Here is a 10,240-nt window from a genome sequence, read left to right as displayed (position 1 = left end):
ATGGTAATTCAATAACCACTCTGTATATCCATCCTTAGCAGAAAACCGTCTCCAAACAACATATCCAAAGATTGTTGGCTACAGTAATCTACAGCATACCATTAGCTAAGGCCAGTCCGGTCAGGCAAGACGTACAATCTGAGGCTACATGGGCACAGGCTTATCAAAACTGAACAGTTAAAGTGTAGAAAACCATCACCTGTTTTTGTTTATTTGTTTGTTTCTTTTCCAAATGCCCTTTATCCAGTTCAAATGTTCAAATGAATGACTAGATGGAACACTGGTAAACGTTTTGGTTCTACGGTATATACAACCTAATAATGTTCCATCACTTGTTTCATATAGAGCCCCAAAATGCTTCTTAACATAGAGCTGTTCTGAAAGGCCTAGTAGTTAGGATCATTCAAGTGTTTATTGGTATTCTTACTATTATTTTTATACAAGAAAATTCAGCAAATTCAAACACAGTTTCAATTTATTTAAACAAAACGACGTTTTGTTATGAATAAATTGTATACCATTTCAATTTGAATTATTTCACAGATTTAATAAACTATTATTATGTCTTTTGTAAAATAAGTCATTCGTAAACATTCAAAAGATCTTGTAGTGTTCGCTACATAGAGCTAGAACTCCAAAAACTAACTGATTTCACCTTATACCAGTGGTCTTCACTATTTTTTTCATGTGAGCCACACTGATAGGACAAAGTCAATAGGAGAGCCACTTTCACCGCAAAGTATGCCAAGTTATTCAGTCTTCGAGTTGCGGATGATGCATGCTCCCCATCAGTTACCTCTTTTGTCACTGTCACATTGCTTTGTTGCTGTTCATTTTGTGCGCGGGATTGTTTGATAAGAAATCAATCCATTTTTTAGTCCTTGTGTACAATAAACACAAGTTGTTAACTAGCATGAAACACAAACTAGCTTCTGGCAGGCCACCAAAAACGGGCTATTGCACAGAACGCAGTGAGTCAGTGACGAGTCAAATAATATATATAAATATACATTATTATTTGTAATAGAGCACACTCGTTTTTCTATGCTTCCCTGATCCCTGATTGTTTTTAATGTTATTTAAATGAAAAATAAATTTTAACCATATGATTGCATCATCGTATTATTTACTGCCATGCGAGCCGCATATTAAAGCTTGGCGAGCCACGCAATGAGTAACACTGCCTTATACGAACATTATTTGAATTATAGATCTGTTTTGATATACAGTATAAAGCTCATTGGTCTCTAAGGGCTCTACATAGAACCACTATTATAGAGAAGTTCTATATAAAACCCCAAGTATCCACTGGAGGGAAGAATGAATGGACAGGTTGATTAATAAATCAACTGTAAAATAGAGCATTGGACTGTTGGATTAACTGACCTCTAACTTCGTCATAGTGTATTTCGTGTAAACCTACAGTATGTGTGTGAGGATGTATAAGCTAATGACACAATTAATAGAAGTTTAATGCTAAATATTATTTTTTTCTTTCCTACAATATAATCAATTTAAATGAAATATAAGTGTTATAAAAACAAGTAAAACACAGAAAGGGGCTAGTCTAGCAGCCCTTGCACAATACCACTACTTCAGTAACCTCTGGACGAACGGTCTTCTCTCTTGTGCCAAGCAGATTTATTCCAAAAAAAAAAAAAATACAATTCAGACATGTGGTGACAATGAGAGATTCCTCTTTTGGCTCTGGATCATCATCCAGAGAAAAGAATTGTCATCAGTTACTCAACACCAGATGGCTGACATACTTTATAATCAATGCAGATCAAACTGAGGAGACAGATGTTGGGAAAAAACTTTCTATGTAGTCACAAAACACTGATATACAATACCAAGACTCTTACATCATTCATGTAAATAATCAATAGACTTTGTGACTCACAGGGCAAACATGATTGTGCATCTAATATAAACATGTTCCAGGAGAAAATTCTGATTAATCCTGAAGAAATAATTGTGTTAGTTTTGTTGAGCTGAGGCTCACACAACGTGAAGAAATCTGGATGCAGTGCATCATGATTAGAGATGTTAAATGGGTACAGTTTTGTATTTCCTGATTTGCTCATTTCACACATGAATAAGTGTATGCCTTATTAACTAACATTGCATGTAAACTTGGCTTAGTTGTCATTTAGAAAATGCTAATGCACACAATGACTTACATTGTTGGGGCAATGGTGGTTCAAAATGGTGGATGGATGACAATGACAATGACAATTTATTTATACAGTATGGCACAATTAATTACAACTTCCGTCGACCAATGTGCTTTCCATTTGGTCATTAAAAACAGAAAAACACACAACAAACAAACAAACAGAAAAATCGTACAAATATCCCATCAGCCATATGCTTTTGAAAATAAAAATGTCTTTAGCCTGGACTTAAAAATATTAAGAGAAGAGGCTTGTTTAATGGACAGTGGCAAGGCGTACCAGAGCCTGGGGGCAGCAATACAAAAAGCACGATCTCCCCTGCACTTACAGTAAGCCTCGACTTTGGGGTAAACAATAGATCCTGGTTGGAAGACCGAAGGGATCTAACAGGTTGGTACTCAGTCAGTAACTCACTGAGATAAGGGGATCCAAACCATTCAGAGATTTAGAAACAAGGAGCAAAATTTTAAAATCCACTCTAAAACAAACAGGGAACCAATGTAGTGAACATAAAATAGGAGTAATATGCTCACTTTTTTTTACCCCACACAAGAGTCAAGCCGCAGCATTTTGGACAAGATGGATGGATACTTCCTGGATTTTCCTGGATACTGGATTTATTACTCCCCGCTGGGGAAATTGGTTTGCATGAGCAGTTGAAGATAGCCATACAATACAAAGGATATACAGTAGACAGAATTTAGTAGAGAGGGCAAGGTGGCTTAGTGGTTAGCACGTTCGCCTCACACCTCCAGGGTTGGGGGTTCGATTCCCGCCTCCGCCGTGTGTGTGGAGTTTGCATGTTCTCCCCGTGCCTCGGGGTTTCCTCCAGGTACTCCGGTTTCCTCCCCCAGTCCAAAGACATGCATGGTAGGTTGATTGGCATCTCTGGAAAATTGTCCGTAGTGTGTGATTGCGTGAGTGAATGAGAGTGTGTGTGTGTGCCCTGCGATGGGTTGGCACTTCGTCCAGGGTGTATCCTGCCTTGATGCCCGATGACGCCTGAGATAGGCACAGGCTCCCCGTGACCCGAGGTAGTTCGGATAAGCGGTAGAAAATGAGAGAGAGTGAGTGAGAATTTAGTAGACATTAGATACAGGTAAATACAAAACTACACAAAAAAAACAAAATATACACAAAAAATATATTCATTTACAAATACACAAAATGTACCAATATATAAACAGATGATGGACCACCACGTACTCTGACCTCGGCTTCCTATTAAGCTAAGATACGCGATTCACTGTTCTTGTACTTTTATATATAATATTGGAAGCTGAAAGTTGAAAAAACTTATAGTAACTCAAATAAACCACTATTTACAACAATGGTGAGCAGAAAAGCATCTCGTAACACACAACAATTCCTTGTTGATGAGCTCCAACAGTTGAAGACCACAGTGAGGTCCACTTCTGTCAGCTAAGAACAGGAACATAAGGGCTACAAAGTTTTACCCAAAGTAACAGGCGCTAAACGGTTCATAATTGCACCGGAGCCTACAGTCATAGTCTGGATAAAACACTTCCAGAAGTTGGATACAAGAAATTTAGAATAATTACTTCAGTGATTTTGAACGCAGGGAGGTTTAGTCCACAACTTCAGAAGTGTAATAAAGTCTGTAAACATTCTTGCCTACTGAAAATGAGCACCAGCTGTATCGTGTTTGAGCGACCACAACCAAGGCGAGGTCTAAATAAGCAAATAATGAGTAAAGTGCAAGCAAAGGAAGGAAAAAATATGTCTCAGCAGAATGTAGTTTATTATCCTCAAATGGGAGTGATTAACCACCAGTAGTATTAAAATTTAGATTAAGCTTTATTCATTTACATTTACAAATGACATGTAAGGTCAGATCCATTTTATAAATAGAGCTGTTAATGAGATGCCAATAAGTTCAAGGAGTTTTAACCAAAAGCCAAGTACCATAAACATTACTCCCCCTTTAACACTATTGCATATCCAAGCTAACCCTTTTTAACCAGAAATGGAAATTGACTTATGGGAAATCTTCAATCAGTATAAACAAATGAATGATTTTCTAGCCGCAAGTCTGATATAAAATGAGTCAGGTCTCTGTTGGCTTTCAGTGTGAGATATTTTTCTCTGTTTAGATTCTTTTACAGAATTTTAGTAGTCAGATTTGAGCTGCTTATGAACAAACACTTGGGGCATCTCAGAGAGCAGAAATGGGTCCCCTATAGGTATGATAGGTAAGCAGTGATATACTATATAAACACATACATTCTTAAATCCCTGGGTGTTTACTTTCGTATGAGCTTCATATTAACCACCACTGTGGGGTGGGACATGATAAAGACATTCAATAATTAACATGGACACAATAAAACAGGAGGAAATCCCATTTAGGCCTCAGGGGAAAATGAATAAAATAATATGTATTTGGGAAAGCCTAAATATTTACCATTGTTTTTTTTGTTTGTTTGTTTTTTTTTTTTTTTGTTTTTTTTTTGCTTTGTGTTAATTTGCCTCGGGGGTTTCCTCCGGGTACTCCGGTTTCCTCCCCCAGTCCAAAGACATGCATGGTAGGTTGATTGGCATCTCTGGAAAATTGTCCGTAGTGTGTGAGTGTGTGAGTGAATGAGAGTGTGTGTGTGTGTGCCCTGCGATGGGTTGGCACTCCGTCCAGGGTGTTTCCTGCCTTGATGCCCGATGACGCCTGAGATAGGCACAGGCTCCCCGTGACCCGAGGTAGTTCAGATAAGCGGTACAAAATGAATGAATGTGTTAATTTGCTGATTTACAGAGTGACATTTCACACTGAAAAATAAAAAAAAAATTACATGTTCTGGTTTCTCTGGTTTTGACACGGGTTTGTTTATATGACTTACATATATACTGTACAGCTATGATTACCTGGGACATCAGTGATTACTGGTTTTCCCTTAATAAAGTTCACACAGATTTTACACACTTATTTCATGTATGTAGAGGAGGCTATTATCCTTTTTACACTGACTGGATTCCGTTGTGAGTCAACTTCCTCAGAGCACATACCAGTCTTTACACTCCACAATCACTGGTAAATGTCATGTAAGGGCAAAACGAGTCAGTGGGTGGGAATCAGCAATGGAAAATAAAATTGAGGTAACCCAACCTACCCTGCAACATGGACACATCAAAGACAAAAAAACAAATCCAGATACCTACATCAGCTTTACTGGTTAATGATCCAGTAAGACAAACCACATCTGTAACTAGGAAGCTAATACAGCTGCTCATATGAGGTTAACTATAACTACACAAGCCATAGGTTAAATCCTAAACCGCTCATTACGGGCTTGGTGGTGCACTACATATGGTGTAAAATGTGTAATGGTTCATTCCATATGCAGTACAGGGTGTATCCTGCCTTGATGCCCGATGACGCCTGAGATAGGCACAGGCTCCCCGTGACCCGAGGTAGTTCGTATAAGCGGTAGAAAATGAGTGAGTGAGTGAGTGAGTGAGTGAGTGAGTGAGTGAGTAAAATCTCACAAATTGCTAACATGATTTTTGGACAGTATTCCCAGGCAATGAACCACCCCAGCACCTGAGGGGTTAACTCTCAGTGCCAGTCTCAAGCTGAGATAGAAGATGGTAGGGTTGCATCATGAAGGGCATCTGGTAAAAAAAAAAAGAAACTGTGCAAAATCAAATATGGTCCGCTTTGGTGACCCTAATATGGTCCGCTTTCCAAACCTAATATTTTTATTCTCTCAATATATTTGAGTAAAACTACTGAAATATTCTGCTTACAATTAAAGTAATATGCATGCTAATTATTCCAGCTTTAGAATTTTTTATTATAGGGTTGTTTTTTTTTTTTATCAGAACTTACTAGGCCCAAGATGAAATTATTTATTTATAATCATAAGAATAAAAAAAAACACTTTTAGAACCAGTGCTGTAAAAGTTCTGTCACTATTTACTGTTATTGTGAGATAAATTACAGTGTGCCTGGTCTCCTAAATTGATGTGAAGAACAAAGGAACACATAACAATATCCTGTTCATTCATTTATTCATTCATTCATTTATTCATTCATTCAGTCCTTCACATGTTCATGGTCACAATGGAACACTGGGAGTAAGGCAGGAACACAGTCTGTCATGATTTTGGGAGGTGGGAAGAAGCCCCCATAGTCATTATGTAACTCTCCATGACACTAAAAGCCCCTCAAGCAGGTTTTTACCAAACACACAACAGGAACAATATGATACAAGATACTAAATTCTGACTAAAGCTTTGTTTAAAGCTGCTGCTAATGCTAATTCTAATGTAAATGCTAAGGTTAATATTTGGTTAAGATATAAAGTTGATGCTACAAATGAACAATGCTGGTCACTTACAAAAATCTGGAAATCAGCAAAAACAAGTCCGACATATTGTTCATTGAGATTTACATTTACATTTAAAGCATTTAGCAGACACTCTTATCCAGAGTGACTTATTCATTCATTCATTCATTCATCTTCTGCCACTTATTCGAACTACCTCGGGTCACGGGGAGTCTGTGCCTATCTCAGGCGTCATTGGGCATCAAGGCAGGATACACCCTGGACGGAGTGCCAACCCATCACAGGGCACACACACACACACTCATTCACTCACGCAATCACACAGTAGGGACAATTTTCCAGAGATGCCAATTAACCTACCATGCATGTCTTTGGACCGGGGGAGGAAACCGGAGTAACCCGGAGGAAACCCCCGAGGCACGGGGAGAACATGCAAACTCCACACACACAAGGCGGAGGCGGGAATCGAACCCCAACCCTGGAGGTGTGAGGCGAACGTGCTAACCTCCAAAGTGACTTACATTTTTCTTATTTCAGTTTATAAACCTGAGCAATTGAAGGTTAAGGGCCTTGCTCAGGGGCCCTGCAGTGGCAACTTGGTGGACCTGGGATTCGAACCAGTGACCTTCCAATCAGTAGTCGAACACCTTAACCACTGAGCTACCACTGATTTAACTAATCAATTCAAAACATTTGCTATTTATCTTTTCAGTCTTTTCAGTCTGGGATGATGGACAGAAGACCTTTAAGCCTATTTCTAAGTCCTATCTTGTAGCTGACTACTCCGTAGTTAAAATGTGGAGCTTGGCAGGTTGGCAGGTCTGAACTGGAGACTCTGGAGTTAAGTGAAGGTTGTTACTACACAAAATGTTTGGACTGGGAACTGTCATCACAGCTGGTCACGATATTCAGAGTCCTGAGAAAAAGCAACAACTACCCATCAGGTACTCATCTTTGCTGTCATGAATGCTTGAGACTTATAGCCTGAGGTCTTATTGTAAGCTTAATACTATTACATAAACATATAAGTGCACATACTAAAGTATAACCTGATGACAGAAATATCCTTTCACCGTGCCAAGAGTTTTGCAGATTCTTGTTCTTTCCCTCCAAGCCATTGTAGTGTTGTAGTGTTTATCACTCATTGAATGACAAAAATAATTGATTTTCATATACAGCCTTAGCCTAGAGCTATGCTTACTTTTTAAGTAGCTGTCAAAGTAGATGAGAAGGATATAAAAAATATGCAGGCAAATTCTTTTCAATATTCAAATGCATTTTTATTTACCGAGGATTATCGAAGTGTAAAAATCTCTGCATGTATTAATCATTGTTGCTTTTTTTTAATACTGTGGATATAAGAAGTCTTCATGCTTGACCTAAAATTGTGGGTGTTTCTGATCATTATCTAATCAGAGCATTTTCACTTTTAATGTGCTATAACAGCCAACAAAACAACAAAACACAATTGTTAAAATACAAATGGAAACTGTTTTTATAGGATTTTTCTGGACACCTTCTTGGTTTCATTAATCTGCAAAAACCATGGTAACCATATAGACCAAGAAAACATATCAAAAGGGTTGCCAGAAGAGCTACAGCAACATTTTAAGTCAAGTCAAGTCACTTTTATTGTCACATCACTACCACACATGTGCCTTGGTGAGTGAAATTCTTGAGAGCGAACTCCAGAAATCGCAGAACAATTTACATACAGTAATTAAACAGAAATTAAGAACAGTTTAAGAACAGTTTACATACGGGTGAAATGTGCAAATGTGAAAAAGATGCAATATGCTCGTATACAGTCAGTACACATAGTGTACTATTAGATATATTTACAATGCACTACACATTATATACAATATGTACTATACGTATATATATATGGCTTAGTGGCCTAGTGGTTAGCACGTTCGCCTCACACCTCTCGGGTCGGGGTTCGATTCCTGCCTCCGCCTTGTGTGTGTGGAGTTTGCATGTTCTCCCCGTGCCTCGGGGGTTTCCTCCGGGTACTCCGGTTTCCTCCCATGGTCCAAAGACATGCATGGTAGGTTGATTGGCATCTCTGGAAAATTGTGTGAGTGTGTGAGTGAATGAGAGTGTGTGTGTGCCCTGTGATGGGTTGGCACTCCGTCCAGGGTGTATCCTGCCTTGATGCCCGATGACGCCTGAGATAGGCACAGGCTCTCCGTGACCCGAGGTAGTTCAGATAAGAGGTACAAAATGAATGAATATGTGTGTGTGTTAAACATATACATATATATTTATATCTATACTTATACATACATATACAAATACATACATGCATATATACACACACACATATATATATATATATATATATATATATATATATATTTTTTTTTTTTTTTTTTTTTTTTATGGAGACAATGTTGTAAGTGGAGACACTTTCTGCATATGTAGAACAATCTCTCTTATTCTTCACATGTCTGGGCTACAGACTAAAGTGGCAAGACAGGAGCCTGTTCTCGTGGAAAGATTCCAAACCCACCAAAATTTTGCCAAACCACATTGCAAATCATGTTATGGAGAGATGTTTTTCCGATGAGATGTTTTTCTGAAAGATGTGCTGCAAAAACAAGACATCCCAAAAACACCATAGCCATGGGGAAGCATGGTGGTGGCAGCATCGTACTATGGAGTTGCTTCTGTTCAGCTGGGACTGTAGTCAAGATACTTTAAATACAAATATATTTTAGATGGCATCTGAACCTGATTTCTGTTAGTCAGTTAATGATAAATAAAAATTTCACATTCCAGCATGGTAACAACCCAAACACCACACAAATCCAAGCCAACAGAAGAAAGCCTTCGGAAGATGATTTAAGGGGCAATGGTGGCTCAAGCGGTTAAGGCACTGGGTTGTTGATTGGGGGATTGGGGTTTAAGCCTCAGTACTGCCAAGCTGCCACTGTTGGACTCTTGAGCAAAGCCCTTAACCCTCTCTGCTCTAGAGGTTCTGTATTATGGCTGACCCTGTGCTCTGACCCCAACCTAAAAAGTTGGGATATTTGAAGAAAGAATTTCACTTTTCTGTAATGTTTATGTGACAAAAATAAAGGCTTATATCGTCTATAAAGTTCATTAAATATGTGTAAAACAAGGAGATCTACTCGCAGGTTGATAGATCTGGACCATATTTGTAAGGAAGAGTGACATCAAATTGACATAGCAAAATGTGCGAAAGCTCGAGTGAGTGCTGTGTGACAAACAACAACATGCTTTAACACAGTATTAGTTTAGGGTTAACTACACCGGAAATCTGTGGGATTTAAATATATATATATATATTTACATTAAACGACGACGTTTCTGAGCAATACTTGATTTTGGTCGCTTATAATAAACTGAAATTAAATACGTTTCTAATGACTGATTAAAACTATAACTGTAGTATAAAATGTATTACATAATTTATTAAATAAATCTAATACATTTTAGATCTATTTTAGATTAAAGCAGGTGGTAAAATAGTGCTGTCGTAATGTGTTTGTTATAAAAGTGTTGTGGGTTCAAATCTTAGCTCAGGTGTGAGATCAGTGTTTGATTTTAGTCAATAATTGTGTCATAATTTTGTTTATTGTTACTCACATGACATGAATTACTCATTATTCCCCCCACCACCCCCCGAAACATTTCTACTTGTTTTTCAACCAAAGTTAGTTGGTTGCTCTATCATGTTAAAAATATGGGAAATTTTCTGACATAATTTATCCTGTTTTCCTGTTTTTTTTTGTT

Source organism: Tachysurus vachellii, chromosome 15 (assembly GCF_030014155.1).
Source record: "Tachysurus vachellii isolate PV-2020 chromosome 15, HZAU_Pvac_v1, whole genome shotgun sequence".
In the NCBI taxonomy this organism is placed as follows: Eukaryota; Metazoa; Chordata; class Actinopteri; order Siluriformes; family Bagridae; genus Tachysurus; species Tachysurus vachellii.
The sequence above is the reverse complement of the archived record's forward strand: the minus strand, read 5'-3'. Positions refer to the sequence as shown.